Below are 25,733 nucleotides of genomic sequence, written 5' to 3'. Positions count from 1 at the left end.
TATATTTGTCCATCAGGGCCAGGCCTGAAGAAAGAAAGGATGATGGCCCCTGGGCCAAGTGCATTTCTCTTGCCTTGGGTAAAAGAAGGAATGGGAGACAGAGAATATTCCAGACATCCTCCATGTCTTCTTCAAGGTCACTCTTGAGCAGCACTAAAACTTATGTGTGATAAAGAAGACCACTGAAACCCTGCTAGTGAGTGAATCAATTTTCTTGCTCTGGTATGTAAGGGAGGAAGGGAATGTAGCATGGATATCCGCGGAGGGGAATAACAGCAATGGATAGTCTTTGTAAGAAGTCCTGGCCTCTCGATTTCCAGTATACTATGAATATACAGATAAAAACTCTTTATTTCTGTTATCCTAAGTGGTTTACACTGAAGTAATGTCTGTATGTGAAATGTCATGGAGGCAGTACTGAGTTGTAATCACAATAATTAAAACTTCAAGTAATTTGAAAATCAGCACTTTCGTGGTTAAACAAAGGTGATGATGTCTATTACCTCTGCAATTAACAAAGTGTCTTATAAAGTGCACAACTCTGAAAGATGCTGCAATTTGCATGAACACTGAAATGCCCAAATCTGGTTTAAGTACAAAAATGAAGGATACAATGTGAATCTTTAACTGGTATAACAGAGTGGTTTCTTTCATCAGGAAAATGGCAATACTAGTGCTATGGCAATACTTGCTAAGATCAAGGACATTATTATTTAGACCTCTGCATAATACTGTTCCACTGTAAGGATCTGAAATTAAAAGACAAACGAAGCTCTCTCGATAATGTTGTCATTATAAAGTGTATGAGAATGTATTTACAAGCCTTTTACATTTTCTAAATTTCATCTGAATTATTCCTTCTTTGTAGAATAATAGTGTCTCTGTTACTTACCTTTTTACTCACCAATCCTAAAGCTAGGAGCTGATGGTGTCATAGACGATATGGCAGCAAAGCTCTTCACGCTTCTCTTTGGTTTTCTGCTTGCCTCATCTCTTCACATTCACAGTTAACAGGCTTGCTCTGTATAACAACACCCCCCCCCCCCATGACATAGCAATTAGTTTGCCACAGGTGTGCTTAAATTTACTGTCACAAATGAAACGGAAAAATAACACTTCATCTTTTTGGGGGCTTAATGAGATCAGGAAAGAATTTTCATAATTTAAAAAGAAAGAATCTTTTAGATAAAATGTTTCATTAAGAAGTCAGAACACTATAGAGTAGGCACCTTCCAGTGAACTATTCTGTAAAATAGCAAACATAACAATAAACTAAACCAATTAGATTATGAATGGACTCCTTACCTTACAAGGATTAAAATACATAAACATAGTTCTGAATGCTTGACAGTATTGTAAAGGCTCTAATTCTAAGTTAGAATTTCTGACTGCGTAAATACTAGCCAGCACATCCTGCTACTGCAAGTAATGAGAAAGGTCTCAAGAAATCATACAAATGAGAGAAAAAAATGACTAGAACAACAGGTGGTTCTTCATCTTATGTATGGATACAGCACTACTTTACCATTTCAAGATGAAGCAAATACTCAGCTATTGCTAAGAAGGTGGTCAGTCGCACCATCAAAGTTGGCTGGTTTCCACTTTGGTAAAGGTGATAATTTTGTTCATTAAAGATGAACATCCACATCTTATTGTCAGTCTTTTTCTGTAAAAGAATTATTGTTAATCAATTTTGATATAAAGGTCAGAGAAGAAAGCGGCTATATCTTCTGCCCAAGCCTAGTCATTCAGTCAACAGAAAAACCCAGTATAGCATTTTCCTGAGGGATTAAGAAGACAGACAAATAAGCAAACAGCCAAACCACGAAATGGCAAGTCATAGATCAAGCTAATAGTGCAGTGCTGCTGTCCGTGGAGAACAACATTCCTGCCTGACTTCCCAGCACGTGGAGCATTTGGTCTTACTTTATTAGCCAAGTAGGACTCACTTCTGCCTTCCCAGTTCACCCAAAAGTCCCAGGGATATAGGATTGGTTCCATCTATTATGGTAATAGCATTAACAACTAGTCTTTCCAGCCAAGGAACCCTATTTATCAGAGGGTCACCTGTAGCAGCAAATCCCATAGGCTGACCACATGCAATACAACTCATTTCTATTTCCTCAAAATGTACTATCCTATACCATTTAACTTCATGGACTGCCCCTTGCTTATAAGTAATGTGACAGGAAAAAAAAAGGTCATGACTTGTGGTTTAATTAATCACACCTAATTAATCACACCTGCAGGAGCCTCGAGTAGGTACAATATTGAGAAACAGTGTTCCTTGCTGTGCCTTTTACATAGGAACATTGACCCAGAGAAAAGGGAGAGTGCTCCTGTTCCTCAGGGGTGTAACTCCCAGCCATTGCTTTGCTGGATAATCACAACAGGGTTGCATGGAGGAGACATCTTTGGGAAGCAGCCATTCCACAGGATTGAACATTTCTAGTGAATGCCTGTCCTTTTAATAGAAATGCCTGGAAAACATGCAGAAGGCATTAACCCATAGCTGTACAAAATCAGGCATTTGCATAGTCTATACTAACATTAATCTGGCTAAAATAGATAAGTGACGACATGCCTTGGCTTGTGAGATGGGTTCCTCCTAGGTAACAGCTCTGTAACTGCACAGCAGAAAAAAGAATGATTATGATACCTCTTTTGTTTTCTCTAGACCAATAAACCTTAAATTGCTTCTTGAAGTGTGGCATGTCTCCAACAGAGATGGAACACTCTGATTCAGAACATTGTGTCTAAGGGGTATCCCTGCAAGGCAGGAATGACAAGGCTAACAGTCCTGGGTCTAGAGAGTTGTGGGTTGTCCTCATATGTGAAATGTTGCCTAAACCCCTACAAGGCAGTTAGGTAAAAGACTGGCTTACAGCATCACTACTATGACTGTGATAATGCTGCAAAATGCAAGAGTGGATTTATTGATTTATTTGAATCAAATATTGTTAGTGTCAGCCTGAGGAGAGGACTCCAGCCAGCTTGGCGCCACATCGCTAAAAGGGGCTATGATTACAGGTATGTGGTGGAGCATAGTCCTCATGCTTGAGCCTTTCTCCATGCAGCCAATTTGATTCCCACTCTGAGATTTCCACCTTTCCACACATAATGTTTAAATGACAACAAGCACAGGTGTCTGCAGTCACTTCTGCAAGCTGGTGCTTAAAATCAATGCAGAGTGCCATGCCTAGACCATCAGGGAGCTAGCCACTATACTTCCTTTTAATAACCCTTTTTGGGGACAAAGAAAGAAAGAAAGAAAGACTGGCACTGTGGTTAGCAAGCATACAAGGTGCATAAATGCAAAACCTTCTTCCTTCTGATTTACCTGTCTCTAGAAAATGGGAACTCTTGGAAAGAGGAAAGAGCTCTAGATCCTACTGACTTTAGATGTCATTGCTTCATCTTGATGAAGAAGGGAAACATCTTGGAGTACAGTATTCTGGTGGGATGGGAGATGTCTTTGCTCCTCAGCTGGATCTGTGACTGCGCTGTGAGCTCAATTTCACGCTCAAAGCAGTGATCCAGTAAGATAGTGACTTGGTGTTTGGTGGTTATCTTGATTCGGTAGTGCAGTGAAAAATGGTTCGTACTTAACTTCACATAAATGACACAGGCACATCTATGTGAAAAATCCTACAGGAGCAGCAGAAACTGCATACAGCTTTTCGGCTAAGGATTGGCTGCCTTTAAAGAAGGCTGCTCTCACTAGATTGAGAACTGATTGCAGTACCTTCTTGTCTCTTCTTTACCTCAATCAACAATTTTTAGGGTTCAAAATAATCAGAGTGCAATAATTCCTCCACAGGAACAGTCATACAGTGGTGAAATACATACCCCAGTCCGCATAAGTATGAAAGAAAAAAGGTAAATTTTGGACAAAACTTGTTATACTGAGGCAAATTGCGTGTCTCTACAGCTGAGAGATATGTGTTTTTGCAGCTCTGCAAAGCTTAATACTTAATGGGAATAAACTTTGGCAGCACAACGGACTTAAAAGCCAAACAGACCAGCCCAAAACTCAGTGATATGTGTCCTGCTTGTGCCTTTAAATACTATTAAAATTGAATTCTACTAAACTTGCTCAAATCAGGCCTGTTATCAACAACACATTGTCTCAGGAGACTAACATTTGTCCAGTTAGGGCTTCCTTCATTAATTGCCCAGCATCAAGCAAGCCAAATCCAAATCTGTGGAGAAAAAGCAATTAGATATTTTAAGCAGTGATAAGAACACCACAAATAATCAATTTCTATGGCATTAGCAGCTACCTGGCCCAGCGAAAGTCTATAAAAGCTAGAATTTATTGCAGAACACCAGACAGCTTACAGAGCATTGATTCTTAGGAGTATGCATAGATTGCTGGATTTAAAGAGAAATCCCTAATGGTTCTTACCTTTATTTTTTTTTTTCCTTTTAAAGGGAAAACAAGGATAAGGTGTTCATAGGACCAAACTGCAGACAAACAAATGTCTAACAACTGGTAAACAAAATTTGTTTACCTTTCAGGATAACAGAATGCTACCGTACCATTTGATAGCAATTATATTGAATCTGATGCATAAACTTCATAAGAGATGAGAAGCTAAATACAATCATAGTATTCTACAGTTAGAAAAATATTAACGGTGTTTATTTTTAAAACTTTTATTGCACCTGAGAATCCAACAGACTAAGATTTTTTTCATTTGTTCTGTGAATCTTTAGGTTGTAAAGCCTTCTATTCCTCCATAATGATCTCATACTGGAGTATTGTATTTGTATCACATTACCATTTGTGATTTTTAACTACTTATAAAAGCAAAACAAAAGTCAATGGAAAACCGAGCAAGCAAAACCTAATTGTCTTCAGCAGACAACACCATTTTGAAAAATATTTTGCCTTAATGTTTCCAGGAGACAATTTCTGTATGTAGATGTTATAACTGAACTTTAAATGTGAACCAAAACATAGCTGAACCCAGATTTCTAGGCCCACAGGCTCAGAAGTCGAAAGGGACTTCAGAGACTGCCTCGTCTGACCTCCTGTGCGCATACACTAGAATCTTTTCCCAGAACCTGAATTAAATCATGTCTTTCAGAAAGTTGACTAATCCTTTTTTAAAGACTCCAAGCTATGGTGAGTCCATCTCCTTCCTGGGTAAGCTCTTCCAGTGTTTAATTACACTTCCTGCTAGGAAATGGTGTCTTATTTCAAGATTGAATTTGCCTAACTTTGCATTCAAATACTGAAAACATGGAGTGTTTGAGAAAGAGCAAATGTAAGTGACATGATACATTTTATACTAATCCTAAATCAAAAGATTATGGAAATACAGAAAACATGACAACTAAAGCTCTAGTCTGGCAAACATATATGCAAGGCGGTAGCTTTCTGCATAGTAAATGTTTTCTTTCAGTTCAGCGAGCCTACACACATATGTAAAGTTACACCAGGGATTCAAATACAATTTAAAAAGAGACATTTGGAGTGACTTTTGCTGTGAAAAATATTAGACATTAATTAATAAAGACAACTTTCCTCTCCCTCTGTCCCCACTCTGAGCAGCCTTTGAGGTGGTTACTATGAATTGTACTAGAAAAAGTGTGAAAAATTCCTATTGCAGAAATGTGATTGCTGCCGTAGGGGGGTGACTGCTGAAATCCAAACACAACCCAAGGGGGGTAGGAGAAAAAAACCCAAAAACCAGGAACAAATAAAAAAAAAAAAAAAGAGAGTTGTCAAGATAATTAAAACTTTGCAACAATTCAGTAGTGGTGCTGATAAAAACAGCACTGCTGGCTGAATGCAAATAAGATGGTAAAGGCCCTGTTTGGATTATGGTAATTACTCAGTCTGAAGTTAGCTCCAGCCACACACACATATGAGCACACACATACACACACAGCAGTGGAGTGGAACCTGACAACCATACTTGGCATGTGATCATAAAATTCCCTGGCACACTCTCAGGATGCCATGTGGAGCTATTTGTACAGTTAGGTATGGGACTCTGCAGCGCAGGAAATACCAGCGGAAGCACGGCTGACCTGCCTGGCCTTCAGTGAGAGCCTGCCCTCCTACTTATCGCGGGCCTGGATTCAAAAGTGATCTCTGGAGAAGGCAAATCAATTGAACACATGTTTGGTCTAAAAATGTCATTTTGGAATATGGTAAGATATTTCCTTACATTAGACCATTTTGTTTGCCCCAAAGATTTGTCAAGTGCAATTGAATGCACACACATCACAACGCGTGCCGGTGCCAGAACAAAATAATTTCAATGTGTCCTTTAGTACTCCGATAAAATGCAGGCAGTCAGTGTTGAAACGAGATGCCCTGTGAAAGTCTTGTGCACACTGGTATTCTGCATTCCTTCCAGGAACTTGTTTCTTTAAAATTTGGGATCCATCCAAATGAGCAGATTTTGTGTAAGAATGAATATGGGGACCAGCTCAACCTCTCCTCTTGCCTTCTAGACGGAGGAGTTGAGGCAGGCTAATTTATGTGATGAAAAATCATTAAAGAAATTACAGTTTCCAACTCTGATTCCTAAATAATAAAGCCTTTATGAGGACAATATCATTACAAATAACCCTATTAATCCGTTGATTCAGCTTTAGAGCCAATACTGATATATGACAAAGATGTGTTTCTTTAACAATTTTCACAAGTTAATATTAAATAATATTGGCACACACATCATTTTTATTGCTAAGTTCTTTGATTTGTTCACCCTGCACAGTCTCTACAGCTGTGTGTTTTATGACCTACCCATCACAGAAGAAACTCCCATTAGTGCTGGCACACAGCAGAGAAGATGTGAACTTTGCGTCAGCCTTCCCGTCCTCATTCTTGTTTTGGTTAGCTCTGAAAAGGCTGTTTCAAGCAGATCAGAATAGTCACAGCCTGATCACTGCGGCTGAAAGTGCACTCGTACTGTGAAGGGCAAGCTTCCCTGCCTGGCATGTTCAAAGTCCGTGCAGACTATATCAAATCCAGATTTATACATGAGTGTGGATGCCATGATACAGTCCTCTGACCAGCAGGTTCCCAAGGGAAGGCACCCACACCTATTCTTTCTCTCCCCTTCTCATCACCTTCACCCTCACACCCTTTTGCTCTCTCCATTGACCTGGCATGGTTGCTGTAACACACACACACACGTGTGTGTGTGTCAGCCTTGAAAGTCTGCAAGGTGCTTGGGTTACTTTACTTCAGCTGAAACACAAATTAGGTGTGTCTTGACTTGCTGTGCAATCCCTTGGTGGTGCGTTTTTTCTTTTTCCAAAGAACACTGCCTTAAAAGTCCAGAAATGAAAATTGAGTGATGTGTCTTCTGAAATCATCTTAGTGAAGTTTACACAATGTTTTCTCTTAGATTTTCGTGATTAAAACATGTAACTGTAAAAGGGAAAAAAAAAAGGGAAAATTAAGACCTGTCAGGATCTCGGCTCTTACAAATCACCTGACAGCATTAATCCAAGACTTGTGATAGTACAACAGAAGAGAAACAATTGGTTGCAAATACATAATTTCAGTTTGGAGATTCAGTTTGATGGGGTTATAATGAAAAAGGTGGTTAATACAAATTACACATATGACCGTAACATCATCCTTTCCACTTTCCTGGGTTTTACACATATTTAATTACCTGTGGTTACATTTGACAAGATGCAAAAGTTGGGCTATGATCCTTAAGTAATCAAGAATGTTAAGCAGTTCAGAGATGGCACAGCACTAATTTGCCATAAAATATGAACATTTAAGAAAGATATAATAACGTATTACAAAAGGAAAAATGAAAAAAAAATCTGTAAAGGATTGCTAGATGTTAAAGGAACTCTGATGAAAATACACATTTATTAGCTCATATTAGAAGAAAAGCACTTTCTAACTATATATCGGTGCTGTTGTGATAAATGCCGTATTTGTAACAAAACACTCAGTTCTTCTTACTAATGAAAGATATAGGATTATGTGTCTTTAAATTGAGGAATAATGATAAGACTTAAAAGACAAATTGAGGACCCACAAGATCTTGAATTTTTGTATTATATATAAATTTCCAGAATGAATAATAAGTTTCTGGACCTTTTAGTTTTTTGTACTGCCTGGATTTTTTTTTTTTATTAGCATGGACAAGTAAATTTTATTTGATAGCTTGTTGTATTTAAAGACAGTGTAAAACTCTCATTGCAAACAGTTGTTTACAGTGTGCTTTTCAGCACAAAGCTGTTTTAAAGCTCAATTGTGCATTTTGCAGATAAAGTGGGAAAACTAACTGAAGGCTGTATTGTAAGCAGTGGTTGCCGTGGAAACCCCAGTTTCAAGAGCTGGTTCTCCATTACCACTTAATTTAGGCTTCCTAATTGCATTCCACTAAATCGGTAGCGACAATATCTGCAGAGCAAAACTGCATGCCCAGTCTAGCGCAAACCTCTTTGAAACAGGCTTTTTGAAAGCCAGGAGCTATAAAAACTCAGCATGACGTGGAGCATATGAGAAACCTGTAGTTCAAATGTACTGCTGCTTGCTTTCTCATCCTTAGTAACTTCAGTGTGCTCCACACCAATCTATTAGTTCAGTCTACCTTAAAGATCATAAAGCTCTGCCATGTGGAAACTCATCTGTCCACCAACACATTGGTGCAAAATAGATTTAATTGTACTTCCAACCCAGTATCATGTCCATCTTATTTTACTACACACCAGCAGGTAGCCGGTGCAGAGCCTTACTTTCCTTGAACCGCCCTTGCTCCATAATACGAGGAGAACAATACTTTCTCAGTTTAAATCATTTGCCACTGTTCAGCTGTGCAGCAAGCCAGACCGCCCATATGTGACCTAAAGAGAGCCTTGTCAGAACCACTAGACATAAAAGCATTCCAATTATCGACCATACTGCTTTAATAGAGGAGGCAACTAATATGATAGTGTAAGTGATTCTGCCACTGAGAAGCTCTTCGTCACTGTCAGATTAACACTTGAGTTAAACTCTTGTAAATCAGTCACATTATGCCGTTGGTTGAGAAATAAACACAGACCTATTACTCTTAGAATTCCAGAGGGCTCTCCCTGCCATCTGAATTGTGCAGGATGCCCTATTAATCTGAATTTTGTCATGTTTATTATTTTGCAATTACTAATGTGGGTAACGTTGGAAAGATTTAAGTTGCCTATGATTAGATTCTGAAATGGATGTACATGCCTAGCAAAACCTTCTGCAAGGGAAAAGGAGAGAGAGGGAGATACAAGGATACGGGAGGCAGGTTACATGTAACTTCTGACTGAAAAAAAGCCAGCAGACCACCGGTTTAATTAAACCCCTTAACTCTTAATAAAAAAATATGTGAAGAGCATTTGAAAGTGAAATACTTCAATGTCTTCAAGCACAAGACCTCCCACAAACTCACAGCGAAGTGTACCTCCTAGCCTCTAATGTGGTTGCATTTGAGCCTTCCAATATGTATCAAATGAATGCTGAAGTTGAAAATAATAAGCAAAAACTGATTCTTCAACTCCTCATTTCTTCCACACTATTATTAAATGCTGGTAAAACACCTTCAAGTTATACATTATAAGCTTATCACCATCTTTTTTTTTGTTTCTGCAGATTTTCTCAAATTTCTGAATTGCCCTCAGCTCTACCTGAGCTGGTTTGAAACCAAAATACCAAAATGAACACACCTTTGGTTTTGATGTTGGGGTTTTGGATGTGAGAGAGTGGATGGATGAAGGTTGTTAACACAAGCTGGGGATTTATTTTCAGTTACTCAGTTCTGCATTTTAAACAGAGCCTTTTTAGGTGGGTAGTGAAGCTGGGAGAGAAGGAGATCGGGGCCAGGGATGAGAGACTGTCTTGTTAAGTTTGTTTGGTTTGAGGTTGCTTCAATCAGATGCACACTCCTCAAGATTTCCAGTTGGCTACTCAGATTTTAGGAGCCCTATCTGGAACCAAGGCAGATTCTTCAATCAAAAATGTGTGCAGATCTTTCTAAACATACTGATCTGAGGTGATATGCCAGTGTATTCCAGGGCAGAAGCAGCAGCTATGAAGAGATGTTAGGCTAAACATCCTTCTCACACTACTATCTTTCTCCAGCAAAGTGGGTAAACAAGCCTTCATGTCACTTTTTTTTCTGTTAGTGTTTCTGCAAAGATCTTCTGGAGAGACAGAGAGAAAATGCTGGAGGTAAGAGGGAAGGAAAAGGAAGGAATGCTCCCCACTGTGCTAAAACTGCAGAAAAACTACTGGAAAGTTAATGTGGTTGGAAACTACATTAACCTTTGCATTTCACTTTGCTCTTCAGAAGGCCCTTAAAAAGGGGCAGTGGCAGACACCAAGGGAAGGTAGTAAAACTGTATTATTATAAGATGAGGAAAGCCAGAATAGACACTTTTTCCACCTATCTTCTAGTGCAGTCTGTCTTCTAGCCCCTGTGTGGAAAATTTGGCCTTGAAAAGGTTGTGTGGGAACTTGAGGGAGGAAACTCTTTACCACTTTTCTCCTATGAAATGAGTTGGGGCAAAACTTCATCAGAGGCTGCTCCAGGCAACATTAGCAGCAGATTAAGCTTTCCTTGGGTAGGTCCGTAGGATTAGACTGTAGATACACATTACTTTCTCTCAGCAGTCTCTAAAGTGGAACTTAACAGATTAAATAATTAATAATTATTTTTTTAAAAATAGCCTATCAGAGACATGTTACATTGGAGAAAAACTTCTGCTTTTCAGTTTAGGTAATTGATGTCCTGGAGAACAACAAAGGAAAATGAAAAAGCTCTCAAGAGACAATGGCCTCTATTCTGTCCTCACATGCATGGCTTAGTTACAAGTGGGCTTTGAGCCAACTTTTGTGCTCAGCTACACACGTGCAATTTCCTTTGACTTAAACAGAGCAATATATTTTATAGGCAGAATCAGGCCTTTTTGTGTATGGGAATTCCTATGACTTTATTATTATTTGCATGGTATTACAAGAATTAGGGCTTCATTGTTGTGAGCTTTAGAAAAACAAGGCTCTGTATTTTGTCCACTGGAGAGATTACGGTCTGGAAAAGCCAGCAACATGTGAAAGGTGTAGGCAGTCTAACTATCTTTCCTGGTCATAAAGAAGAATAAGTAAATTTTAGCCACCTAGAAAATAATTGGCTTTATTGACAGGGAATGGATTCAGATGACTGACAAATCCTCTGTGTGCCTTTACCACCCCTCCCTGCCCCCAGCAGAGCATTGATACCCACCGCAGATTTGCTGAACTATAGTCTTCATCCTGAAGGCTGATTTACTGTGAGCAGGTACTTGGTCTTATTTCAGGCACTTGCTTTTAACAGGGTCGACACACTGCTGGAGCCAACTTCTGTGCTCAGCTACATGTGTGTGGTTTCCTTTGATTTAGAGTATATATTTTCCTGGAAAAGCCTGTTCTTCTGGGGTACGGCTCTACACAGGCCTGGGAGCTCTTCTGGCTCACCATGGCTTGGGGCTTGTAAACACCTTGGCAGAGACCACAGAGGGGAGGAACTTGTAGGAGCAGAGGCCAGTGGCCTTACTGTTCAGGGACCCTATTCAGCATCCAGCGTGGCACTGGGAGAAGCAGGAGGTTATTGGTAGGTAGGAATAGTGCAAATTTGATCTTCTTCTGAATATATCTCTGTATTCAGTGCTTTGCTACTTAGGGATCAGCATAGTGCAAACAATAAATCAGATGGACTTCAGGACTTATCCCCTTTCACAGGAGGTGGAAAAGTACAGGTGAGACAGGGGACTTTAAGCCCCCAGAAAAGAGCCAAACCAGTGTGTTCAGTCTCCTCTGTGTGCTGGATGCTTGCTTGCGTGCCAGCAAGTGATGTTGGGTTTCTGCAGGTTTGGGATGGAAGGGTTTCAGGACAGGAAGCAGAGCCAGGGAGCAACTGCTCTCCAACCCTTGCCACCCCTGGCGCCTTTCCCAGTGGAAGTCAGAGTGGGAATTAACACACACGGAACTGGTGCTGTTCCAGCTCCCCAAGAGGAAAACAACACTTTTTCAAGCTATGTGATTCTTGTTTGTAGCTACGTGACACGTTATTTAATGACAGTGAAATACTGCATTGTTCTGATTTTGGAGATGCATGCATCTTTGGAGGACTACTCTCATTTTTCTAAATGTTTTTTGAAACTAACATTTACAGACACCTTCATTTTCTTGCTGTCGCTGACTCGCTCATTGACATTTTAAGCTAAACAGCATATGGCTTATAGCTTTGTACAAGCAATTGTATACAATTCATAGATTTTCTGGAATTAAAAAGCCTTGAAAACATGATGACAATTTTCAGAACTACAAGTTTCTTCTTAAAACTAGGAGATCTGTGAGGTCTATTCTTCATTTTTACAGGTTTTTCTAGAGGATCCAAAAAGAATTGCTCAGGGCATTGCAATTTCCTGGCTGCAGAATAACAGTAACAACACAGGTGGATATTTAGATGTTTAATTCCCATATGTGTTCAATGTGCTTTGCGGTCTTTAGATGGAAGGGTATTACTGGAGTGTAAGGTATTAATTACTGTTATCAGCATCTAAGTCATCTCTTGATGAAGATTTAAATCAGCTTCCCCCTGGAAACATAGGAAATAGGATTTAAAAGGACCTCCTGAATCAAGTTCAAACCCCAACTTTTGCTGTCAACCACACGTCATGTAATTGGTTTCATGAAGTGCTCAAGTTTCATACTGGAACCAGTGAAGTTTCTTCCTCCCCCTGTTCCTGTTGAAGGGCTGCTCCAGGATTTCATTCCAGCACTTCCTCCTAATTTCCTGTTTGAGTTTATTCATGGTCATCTTGTAACCTTTGTTCTTATGTCAACATCATCCTTTAAATAGCTCTTCTCACTCCTGTATATTTATAAACAAGTTACCTTCCCTAACAGCCTTTGTTTTGTTTGTGTAAACAAGTGAAGCACTTTTAGTCTCCCTTAGACAGCCTCTCCTCCTCCTCTCAGTACACCTTCACGGTCCTTGTCCCAGTTTGAACTAATTTTCTTGCACATCAATGGCTTAAGTTGTGCAACGTGTACCTGTACTGTGTCTAGAGCAGCATTCAATGAAAAACAGAAAAAAACCCACCACTGACAGATAACTCTCTCTCATCACACTTGTTTTACAGGCACAACTTACCTAAGGCTCACAGCCACCTTTTATTACTAAGGAGTGCGATCCAAATTGTTTACTTAACTTGTATCTCTTTTTTTTGGCCAATTGCTAAAGCAATGATACCCACCCAAACTGGGTGCTTAAAACCACTGCTTCATTATTTGTCTTCTGAAGTGTACCATCATGAGGCTATACTGCTGGATTTCACCTGGTCCCTTCCCATTCCTTTTCTTCCCTTTCCTCTGCTTTCATTATTACAACTCAATACTGGTAGTTTTCCCTAGCTTTGGGCAATCAGCAAATTTCAATAGTGCATACTTCCTTTTCCATTACATGGTTATTAATGAAAATATGACCGTATTAAATGATCAGTCCTAAGAGCAGTCTGTGTAGAACTCCAGTACTAATCTCTGTCCGTCCCAAAAATCATTTTTCAGCACAACCCACAGTCATCTCTTCTTCAGTCAGTTCTTTATAGCTCTTCTAACTGATCTCTGCTTTCTCCAGTTTAAATAACACCCCTCCCCCTGTAACTCCCTATAATATGATTTATGGATGTCCACAGGAGTGAGATCTATTGTATTTTCTTGCTTAAAAAACCTCAATTATTCATGAAAGAAAGTTATGAGAGCAGCATGGCATGATCTATTTTTGGTAAAAACCTGATGTGTTTCAGCACATCTCTTTCCTTCAAAATTTATTTTAAAACTTGGCATAAAATGAGAGAGTATTTTGAATCTTGAGTAAATGCTGCGACAGTCATATACTTGGTACTATAATGGGTTAATTGCTGCAATGCAGGAGGTTGATAGGAAGCCACAAGAAGGTGCATGCCTTAATGAGGAGCTGGTAAGGAGCCCTGAGGCATGGAATAGGGGCTAATATAAAGAGAAAACAGTAGGATAGAAAGCTGAGTAACCCAAATAAAGATACATTTGCTCTTTGCTTGTTTATGTGGCAATTACTGTCTTGCATGAATACCAGACAAAACTCAGAAACACTAAAGTAACTCAATGAGATGGATATGTGCATAGGATATTTCTGTCCCAGATTTAATTTTCTATGTTTTAAGGTTTCGCTGGCACTCCCTACTATGTTTTCTCAAAACAATGCTGAGCTACCAGTTAAACTGAAAACATAGACTAAAAACTACACTGTGGAGCACTGCTTTGATTGGTGGACATACTGTGCTTACAGTCAATACTTTTGGTTTCTGGGGAGGCATTCTGTTTCCAGGTTAGACTTTTTTAAGGGAGTGATTTTTGAAAGACATGAAGTTCACTTGGACTAAGGGCAATCCAACAAATACTGGAAAGAAGTCATTCCAACACATGGTTCAGAAGAACATCTGAATGCATATTATGCAATGACACCGAGGAATTTTGTACCACTTTGGTCAGGTTTTCAGGTAAGACTACATTCAGCTACAATTTCAGATGGGTTGGTAACGTTCTTCTTTCTTTCTTGAGGGCTGACTGGCAAGGGGGGAAGCCTTAAAAGTCACAAGGCTTCAAGATCAAAGCAAAACCAACCAAAGTTGTTCAAATCTCAACAAATGTTTAGCTTGTTATCCTGTTCAGACTGATTCATCAGCAGTTTGCTATTCCACCTGTTTTATGAATTAATTAGATACCTTTTAATCATATTTGTTCCAATGGCCTTTTTTTTAAAGTAGATAATTTTTTGTCTTTACACCTGGTGCACATAATGGGCTTTATAATACATACTTACTCTAACTATAACAGCACATGGCATCTGGTCTTCACAAATTGCTAGTTGTTAGACATTCCTTTCTAGGATTAATTAAGTGTAATAATAAATCAGTAATACTGTAAATGGAACTAAGAACAAAATCAGACTTACTTGTATATTGATAATCACCTAGGTAAACACTGGAGACAACCTGCAAGTCAAACAGTATGATCCTCAAAAGCATATTTCTATAAAACACAGGTATATGCATAGTCTTTAAATAAAATTCTGGAGAGCCCCATTGAAACCTTAAACTGGAACAAAGTAAAAGAGAGTTTACCTAAGCATCAACCCTAGCTCTTTCCTGTCCCATGCTTTCATTCTCTTTTCATTCTGATGGATCTATTTATTTATTTATTTATTTATTTATTTATTTATTTTTATCCACACTTTTACTTTTGACCCTCCAGCCTTCTGCTTCCTTCTTGATCTTTCTTGTAGAAAATGCCACACAAGATTAAATGATAGGTCTCTCAGGTCTAATATTATATTTCTCTGAAAGTAGCGGCATATCAGATCTCCTCCTTGTCTTTATCAGAGACTGACCTAAAGCCTGAAGCATGGGATTAGTATCCCTCTTACAAAATAGATAACTACAGGTATTTTGTACTATCTGTGCAACTATCTTACTGAGTACTTGGCCTCAGTGTCACACAAGGGCAATTATTACTACAAGCTGATTATACACTGTGGCTGGGGAGGGGAAATATTTTCTTTTCAGGAGTTTCCAAAGACCAGCTTTTACTTCCAGGCAGCCCTCGTGGAATGATAGGAGAGGGAGGATGGAAATTCCTGATTGACCCCTACTTTTATTTTGCAAATATTTATCATGTCAGCTCCTATTTTGTTTCCTTTATTTCTGAAGTCTCTCATTCAGTATCTGTCACTAGCATTTTTATTGCTGTTCGGCCACGGCTTTTCAGGGTCTCTGCACTAAGTTCTACGCAAGTGTTTAAGACACATCTTGCTCTGAGCAGCTTACAACCAACACAAGAACAGGTGAGGAAGCAAAAAGCAATACACTCATGAAGGAGCTGTCATGCTGGAAATATGGCATCCACATGTGTGGATGTGTGCCCTACAGTGGTATGCTTCTCCCAGAGAAGCAGCATCTGATGATATCTATCTACACAGACGCTTGACATGCAGTGTTGTTGCAATCTGCATCCTATGATTCTTGCTGAGGAGCCTGTGGGTGGCAGGGGGTGATGGGGAGCTGACAGAGCTGCAAGGTCAGTTGGGAATCTCTCGTAGCCCAGAGGTAGGATGTCACTTAAACCCCAAAGACAGCAAGCCTAGCATGAGCCACCCCTCATTCAGGGAAACAGGTCCTCAGGAAGAGGAGGGAAAGAGCTGCCATGGGCAAACTCCTGGGGAAGGAAGAGGCAGGAGGAAATTATTGTGTGGTTCACTGACTGTATGAGGAGTGTGGGAGGGGGGAAATCTGGTAGTAAATAGAAACAGATGGGCAAGTTCACAGGAGAAGAGGTGGAAGAAGAAGAAAAAGACAGACTTTGGGAGGGTGGTGGGAATAAAGGCTGGGAAGCTTAGAGAAGGTGAAGCATCTTCCTTCTTGAGATGAAAGACTTGCCTCTGATTTGAAAAATCCAGGGAGAATGGGTCTGTCATCAGCCCCTTGAGGATACTTCATGCTAATGAGGTAAAAGCAAAGACATGCTTCATTTTCTACTAAGGTGATAGTAGCTACATTAGTATTTTTACAAGTGGTTTATGCATATCTGGTCCCAGTATTTTAGTGGTACTTTCTCACCATGCTCATTGCAGGCTCACCCACATTCTGCCACACCTTCAAGAAAGAAAACGATGCTTGGTTGTTAGCAATAGGCAATGGTCTAAAGGCTGTAGCCTCAGTAATCATGAGCTAGCTATATGTAAGTGATTTTTAGGAAACTTCAAGTAAACATTCTACATTGAATTGTGGCAGCAGTGTCTCTGACACTTATTGAATTGAGAATCAGTTCCAAAAGAATCATTTACCATAAAAAATGCTACAACAGAAATCTTATGAAATTATTCTTAAAATTAAATTCTGCTAGGCAGATCTGCCTATAAACTTCTATGAAAGTGATTAAATTGGTACTTATCTACACTCTCCCTATGTTGTTTGATATCTCTGTATGGGCAATTATGTTGCCATAGAAGTCTTTTCTATTGATTTTTCTTATATTATTTCTTTGCTATAATTGGTCATCTTTACTGCATACTAGGGGCCAAAGAGGGACTCGAACCAAATTAGTAATGAAAATACAAAGATAAAAACAGATGTCATTAATTTGGCATGTAGAAAAGTTTCTTCAAATTAACCCAAAGAAAGCTTATTCCTGCTCATGTGCAGTCACTATAGGACTGATACTACTGATCCAGAGCAGCCCTTCACGTGACTGAATTGTCTGTTTTTCAAAACTCCAAGTCTACCACAAGTCGATTGCTCCTCTTGTAGGCTCCCCCCCATCTCTGTATGAGTGAAGAGAGAAAAGAAGATATAGCTGGATATGCTATCAGAGGTAATGTTCAAACAAGAAAGCAATGTGCAAACATTACTTTAAATCCCATCCCATCAAGAAACTGCTGAGACCTCTAATTCTCATGATGATACCTTTGGGAGCTGTAGGGCATCTTGAAAACATTGCTGCATGTCACAGTAAGTGTCTAACAGCATGTGAATGAAAGCATAGTATTGCAAGAATATCACAAGGAATAATCCACGTAGCTGATAATTTCCATTTCCATTTAACAAACAATTTGTTATCCAGATACAATTGTTGCTGTGGAGATTACATAAGCTTAAATTTTGAATGGTACAGTAATTTTAGAGATGCATTTCAGGCATCAGCTAAGGGAACTCACTGGAATACTGGGACATAAATATATCTATCTGCATGGAAACCAGGAGAAATAGGGTATTAGTCTTAACTGGCACTGTATTTAAAAACATAAAACAAAACTTGTAAAACTGTATACAAATACAGACAATTTTACCCAGGATGCAGGAGACTAATCAGGTTTCTTGTGATGAAAATTTTCTTTTTATTATCATTATTGTCTATTATTTGCACTGTGATATGCCTTCAGGCCCTGAACTAGAAACTAGGTTCCATTATAATGGATATTGAGCAAGTAATGAAAAGACAGCCTCCCCCTTCAAAGCATTCTTGAGCTAAATTTATATCTATATTACAGTCAGAAGGCAGAAGTTACTGCATGTAGTGCGGAGATACTGGAGTCAGTTTTAAGTTAGGCAGATTGGTAACCTAGCCCCAGGAGCACATGCCTAGTGAGGGCTAATTACCCTTTCTTAGCATATTTTGCACAAGTGGAAGGGGCAGCAGCAAAAAGTGAACATGGAGGGGAAGAAAAAAGACTAAAGTGCAGGGAAAGTTTGTAATGTCATCAGATTTTGCATGTAAACAAATGGCTCAGGAGCATATAAAGGGAAGCAGGAAGGGAAGGTTAGCGGTAAATACAGAATTTGGACTTAGACCCAGTCTAATGGCAAAATCACTGCTGGACGGTAGCTGTGCAAATTAGCCTGCCTTCTTGACTGTACACAGGATATTTCTGGTGGAGGAACATGCAGCTAGCATCCCTTGATGCCACTAGGGATTGAATATAATGTTTTTTGGAATGTAACAGCATTTTCTTGGAAAGGAACAAGGGAAAACTGATAGTTTTGCTGTGCAACTGAATTTCATAATAGATTGTTGCCATACGGTGAATCCTTGTTGCCTCATTGCTCTTAAACCTTTATTTAAAAAAAAAACCTTTTTCAATTGTATTACTTCATTGTTTAATTTGGGGATTTTACTGCACAATCCCACACCAAATCTATGTTTGGCCTCTCCTAGCTGAAGCAGCACAGTACTCAGAACTCAGGAATGTGAAAGTTAAGCTGAATGGGCTATTTTCCCTCCTTTCTGGAAATACCTTGAGACACAGTCTAATTATATTGCTCATTACTGTTTCTTTGTTTTGACATTTTGCAGATCCTCAAATAAAGCACTTAACCTGTGACATTGGTGTGTCCTTACATCCACAGCCATAGCATGATGTTCTGTAGTTTTCTTCAAAGTCCAAACATCACAGGATGCCTGGATAAGTCTTAGGACATTTCTAAAGTAAAGAGCTCCAATCTTACATATTCTTAGGAAAAGATCAGTGGATAAAAGGTTAAAAAAAGCTATTTTCAACTCAGTGTGAATAGTAACTCATTTACAAATGCTTACAAATTGCTTATTTGACAATGGGTAATTTTAAAGTTAGGTACACAGAGACTGTTAAATTTGGTGTGCTGGCCTTTTGTATTTGACTGCTAGGATAATAAGTTTCAACAAGTTTTAATCGTGCTTGTTTTTTTATTTTATTTCATTTTTTTAAACAGGTGAAAGTATTCAGACAAACTCTTATTTGAAACTATACTGATTGAAAAATTGGAATCATCACCTCTGGAAATGAGATGAAGCATGGAGAATTCAGCCCGGTTTCAAAAGATGAACGTTTTAAAATCGTGAGTTACAAAGCAAAGGGATCTACATATCTACAGGAACTGTTCTGTAATGTCAGTGCTTTCTCTTCTGCTAGATTTCCTTGTGATTTCTGTTGTGAAATTTGTGCATCTCCTACTAATTTACTTTTCACAGGACTGGGCACTCCCAAGCTGATACACACTTCACAGCGAAAATGTATGTGGGTAACAGGAAAAAGATCGATAGTACAACAGTCTCCAGTTTTTCAGGTCTTCCAGGAAAATTTCACGTGATCATATCAGGTGAAATCTTGGTGCCACTGACACAGATGAAAATCCTGTTGTTGCATTTCATGAGTCTACAAGCTCATCTGGGAATACTGCAGTGTATGCAGGTGCCTAGGAAATCACAGCCTTGCTGTTCTAGGTGAGGCTCAGCTAACTCTTCTGTATCTCCTTTAATAATGATACCATTACTGACTTTAAAATCCATTCATTCAGCAACTGTTTTCAGGCTACTTGTGTAATTCACCACAAAGTAGGAAAATTGCCTTGCTTAAGTCCTTCTGATATCACTTGGTGAAGTGAAAGGGGCAGGAGAGATGGAAACAAAGAGAAGGCAGTTTTGATAAGAAAGGAATAATCCTTATATCCATGTCTTTTTTTGTATCCAAGTAAAATCTGAAAATTTTCTTCATATTCTCCAGAACCAATTTACCTGCTCAAAGTTCTTTTACAATTAATATAGATTTGTGAATTAATACATGGTGAATTAATACTGTCATGGTTTTAACCGGCTTTGTTTCCAGCCCGAAAGTCAAAACACTAAGAGGTCCCTGGTTCAACTCCAGGTGCTTTTTTTTTAACCCAACCAGACAACTTGTTACCCACTCCCCCCCTTTCTTGCCCTCCCCTTACTTCTGGAGGGATGGAGAGGAGAATCAGAAAGAATGCAACTCCCACGGGTTGAGATAAGAACAGTTTAGTAACTAAGGTATAACACAAATCACTACTGCTACCACCAATAATAGTAATGATAAAGGAAATAACAAGGGAAGAGAATACAACACCCCATCACCAGGCGACCGATAACTCGCCCCCCCCAGTCCGACCAAGCACTAACCGATACCTCCTCCAACCCTGCAGTCCACCTAGCCCTTCTGGGTAACTCCCAGTTACATCCTGGGCATGACGTGCTGTGGTATGGAATACCTCTTTGATCAGTTTGGGTCAGGTGTCCTGTCTCTGCTTCCTCCCGACTCCCCTCCTCCCTGGCAGAGCATGAGGCCCACAAAGTCCTTGGCCAAACCAAAACATCATTGTTTTTCAGCTCTGTTCCCAGCTGAAAGTCAAAACACAGCACTGCACCAGCTACCAAGAAAGAGAAAAATGACTGCCACTGCTAAACCCAGGACAAATATGTTTTTGGTATAAGAGATATTTATCCGTATATAGCACAGGAGTTGGTAATAACAAGGAACTTTTCAAGTCTGTTTGCTATATTGTGTCTAAGCGGCTTACGACAAGTAATCAAACCATTGGCAGCACAACATCCTTTTATATGAAGTGTCCTTACTGAACAAAATCACACATTTATTTTTTTAGTGTTACTCAGATGCATTAAATCTCTCTTATCTATCTTGCTTAGTATTAGCATTATTGTAGTTCCTAGTATTTCCAGTCATGGACACCACGGTGATAGATAGGGTAGAAAATACAGAACAAAACACAGAAACTCATTCTGAAAATACTTGAAAGAAACGGAGAAATACACTCTCCATGAGCTTGAAAGCTAGGTGTAAAATAATGCACAAGAGTCAGAGGAAGATAATTGAGGGCATGTCAGAAATAGGCTATATTGGCAGTATGGTAGGTAGCGTACATAAGGGGTTAAAGAGTAACTATATATTGCTGTATATGTATCAAATGATTGCTCAAGGTAATCAAATAGGGTTTCAATAATAACTGATATTCAAACAGAAAATAAACAGCAAACATGTAAGCATTATAAGCCTCTAATTCTGTAAAGGGTCCAGGTGATCCCATGAAGGACAGCTTAGCTTTGCACAGATAGGCTCCCTGATGGACGCTGCCACTCTTGCTGAACTCAATGGAAATTACATGAGAACTATCCAGGCATCCTCAGTGCTGGCCTGTGTGGGCAAGATATTTTTGGTGTTTTTTTTTGTTTTTCTTTTTTTGCCTTTTTTTTTGTTACTAGAGCTGCTCAATGGAGGCATAGCCTTTCGTACTCGTACACTTTACTCTTATGTGTAATATCAACTCTACTTCAGTATGTACTACACATGCTTCCTTTGACACAAGTCTTTCTATACCTCTGGTTCTTAAAACTTGCTGCTAGGAAGCTCCTATCTCCCAAGCCTTGATGGTTCAGAAAAAGAGTCTATTATGACTCTTCTCTCTTTTGTGTTTGGTGGACTCACTATTCTGTATGAAGTCCTTCCTAAACTAAAGGGCTTTTTCACAGAGGTTGGATGTTGAACAGAGCATCCCATAAATTATGCAGTGCATCTTTTTAGAAACTTGAAGAGGAGAGCTCTGTGAAACATTTATAAGGGAGCCTTGTATCCTAGAAAACCTGCATTGTATGAGATTTCAGGCAACTCTGAGATTTGTGAACATCTCTGAGAAGTTTGTGCATCAGCATGCAAGGTTCAGGCAAACTTTCAGCAGTGTGTAAAAAGGTTCCCCATTGCCCAGCGAGTTTATAGAAAACGTAGTCCCCAGAGGACTTCTCTCAAGTGACATACAAATAAGTTTCTCTCTACTTCTGGTCTGTCCAGAGTGGGGAGAAGGTTTCAAACATAGCTATCAAGCTATCTTCTGCAAGAGAAGGATAGAAACGGAAATCCTGAGGTATGTTCATGCTGCCTAACTTTTGGCACCTGACAATTAGTGGAGAGAGATAGTCTCTCTTCAGGGGTGATCTGAAGCAGTAGCCATTAACAACACAAAAAGCTTAACGAGACAAATGTCCTGATTAGGTATGTTGCTAAATTTGGATAGTATTAATACCTTGTGCTGTATGTTTCAGACTTCCCCATGGAAATAACATTCCTTTTGGAGGTGATATGAAATGTTAAAATGCTAGGTTGGGGGTGGTAGAGAGTGGGAGAGTTGTGAGTTAATTAAGTGGCATGTCTATGAGAGCTGTGCCTCGAGGCTACTGCCAGGACTTGCAACCCAGTCTGCAGAGCACTGTACAAACCCATGAGAAGAAATAGCCATCAGCCCAAAGAACTTGACATCCAAACAAACAAGAAAGATGAGAAAAACAGGGAAATGTGGAAAAGTATGCTGTTTCTGAGATTTGCTTCAATAATCTAATCTCATACCCAGTAAATCCTGGGGGAAACCCCAACCAGCTCTTTAGTTCAGCCAGAGCCCTCAGCAGAAACCGTTCAGTGTAACCTTCCAAATTTTTTTTCCAGCATCCGGCAGGCAGAAAGCTTTTTTTGATGAGAGGATGTTGACTACCTCATCTCTGTTTCTAAGTCCCCAGACTACACAGGTTTGCTTGGCAGAAATGGTAATCCTGACATGAGTACTACCACTGATTAGCATTTCGCAGGTAGTAAGGAAACCTAAATTGCCAATAATAGTTGGGAAAGAGTTAGTGAATGAAGAGTAAAAGGAAGGCAGACAGATACAGTGAGGATTTATGCAATTTACAAATTGCCTAATTTTATCATTTTACTTATTCCTTTTTTGCTAAAAATGGAATATTATACAAAACAGGCCAAAATGAGATATCTAAATTGACTTAAACTGTGGTAAAATAGTAGGTGCACAGGAATTAATAGTACAGTAATCAAAATAAAATATCTCAAAAGAAAAAATATGAATTAAAAGGCTTTTAGCTTTTGAGAAAGGGAATCCCATTGCATAATTAGATCATGAACTAAGGCCTTTCACCGCTGCAAATTCATACTGTGCACTATTTAAGTGCCACCTCTTGATTCTCCTACTGCAGCTTCTAATAGCAAACCCTGTTCTGCTTTTCTTTGTGCAAACCCAATCACATCACATCAAATTATACAACTAATTAACACAAACTCCTTAAAAAATTGCATATTATTTTGGCAAGCCAAATTAACGTCAGTTCCCTGAAACCATGTTTAGTAATTCCCACTGACTGTAGTAACGCCTACTACTGAGAGAAGGGCTAATCAACTACAGGCTCTCCTGCTGATGAGCTGAACCAAGTAACCAGATGTTTCTTCCTTCTAGGCTAATGAAAATGTCATGCATGTTTTTCTCTACACCTAGATGAAGAACTAATTCTACCATGGCCATGGTCTAGGTGGCCCTCATTTGTCTGGTGCTGTGTCCAACAGGTTCTGCTAGTTAATACTGAGCAGGCAGTTACAGACTTGATAACGGTGCTCTGATTTAAACCAGCTACCCCAGCCCACTGAGTCAGACTGCTGCTAGGGCTTCCTCACACAGGCATCTCTGTGGAGAGCAAAGGGAAAGCTGATGAATGTCTTTGTGGGAAAAAAATATTTCCCTCATATTGTACCATATATAAAAGCTGGGCAAAGTATGTTTTTTTGTGTATTGGTAAGAGGTCCCATCGTCATTAAATTACTTAATGAGATGTCTACTGCAATTAAAAGAGGCATAACATTTATATTAACATTTTAAAGCTTGCTTATTTCAGGAGTGTCAGTTTACATGAGTCTAAATAGGCAATAATGAACATGATGAAGTATTCCATATTAAAACTGAGTACTGTGTAACTGTCTAGTAAAACCTTAATATTAAACTATACTGTATAGCTTATAGGCAGTATAAAATATTTAGACTTATCTTGAATCTCAAATAATGGACTTACTATTAAATATGAATACAAATGAAAAAAATCCATTTGTATGTAATCTTACAAAATACATTTAGTTGATACATTTATTTAAAAAGCTTACAGTATACTTTGATGGATGATACAGTCACTTTCAGAAACAGTAAGCCATAATTTAAAGATACTCTGTAATTATTTAACAGCAATATTTTCTAAGTTCAGCTGACTTTGTGCCTCTCATGCTAGATACTAGTGCTCTACTAGTATTAGTAGGCTCTACTATCTCAGATGCTTACTTCGTGCAGAAAAAAAGTATGTGGTACATTTAAAATGCTACTGAAGGAAGAAGGGAATTAGGTCTCTTCATATAGCTTTGGTTTGAGAAATGCAGTGAACGTGTTAATCTCAGCCACCTCCCCAGCAACTAAGTATATTCTTTATTTTGTTTTTCAATAAATCTGCAGCAGTATATATAGACTGTAAGCAGAAGTTAGTCTTTTTCTATTTTAAATTTCTTTAACATGCTCATTGCTGTATTAACATCTGTTCTGAAACTCCCACTGCCACAGCAAGGAGGCATCAATTAACATCAGTTTGGAAGTGACAGTTACTCAGTCAAGGAGAAATAAAACTCTACAGCAATTTTTGCCAGCAAAGTCTCATCATGTGTGCAAAGATGCAGTCTACTGGTAGCACAAGTTTGATATTTGAGTGAATGGATCGCTGAAAGAATGAGGTTTGCCTCTCATGAAAGAGACATGCATGAGCCCTTAATTCTAAATTCAAAGATAAGTCCACTGAACTGAGAGTGACCTGGCTCTGGTCCCAGAAAGTTGTGTTTCAGTGGATTTATTTTCTACAGCATGAAAGTCTTGCAGTGTGAGAGGCAATCTTGCAGACAGCTAGACTCACCGGTGAAAGAAATATTGGAATATTGAAATTTACCCAGGACACTCTGTGTTGCTAGATCAGAACTTAAGCTACATGACGCCCTGTCATTCTGTATCACTCAATGTGTAAGCATTTAGTAGTTACCGAAGCAATGGAGGTTTCTGGCTGTATTTCAGGACCTGCTGCAAGAACAGTGAGATTAAAGAATCCTACTATTTGATCATCAAAAAGGTACACTGTTGTGCAAAGATCCATGTCCAAGAAGGGATAGAACAGCCTTGGGTCGTCTTTGCAACTGGACAGTTTTCAAGCAGCCTCCTTTACTTTCACATTTTATGACTTTAGATATCATCAAGAGGTTTGTGGAAAGTGAAGAGTCAAAAATAATGTATGTGTTGTTAATATATTGCCTTCCTTGACAAAGGAAGAAATAAACTCTTAAAAAGCAAAGAGAGAGAGAGACAGGAGAGAAACTAAAGAAAAACTATATATTTTTTTAAATATTAATATTTCAGTAACTAATAACAGCTTTTAGGATTATGGAAATTTTCATTGAAAATATTTCCCTTTCAAAAAGGAAGCTGGTGGTCTTCTTTTAGTAGATAAAAGGTTACTTTTATTAAGCATTTTCTATTGATTTAATCAATATGTCTTTGGTAGA

At 38.9% G+C, this 25,733-nt stretch overlaps 1 long non-coding RNA gene across 1 annotated transcript in view; it reads right to left on the bottom strand.

Moving 5' to 3' along the window:
* Window positions 1-1,179: 1,179 nt before the first annotated feature.
* The window catches only part of LOC133225353 (uncharacterized), a 161,396-nt gene continuing 136,842 nt past the window's right edge, over window positions 1,180-25,733 (bottom strand). The window contains exon 6 of the long non-coding RNA XR_009729111.1: window positions 1,180-4,202. This is a non-coding gene — a long non-coding RNA (uncharacterized LOC133225353). The remainder of the gene's footprint in view (window positions 4,203-25,733) is intronic.

This window comes from Neopsephotus bourkii, unplaced genomic scaffold (genome assembly GCF_033783945.1).
Source record: "Neopsephotus bourkii isolate Nb327-2 ecotype Australia unplaced genomic scaffold, CSIRO-AGI_Nbou_v1 NB_1760, whole genome shotgun sequence".
Lineage (NCBI taxonomy): Eukaryota > Metazoa > Chordata > Aves > Psittaciformes > Psittacidae > Neopsephotus > Neopsephotus bourkii.
This window is presented reverse-complemented; position numbering and strand designations above follow the sequence as displayed.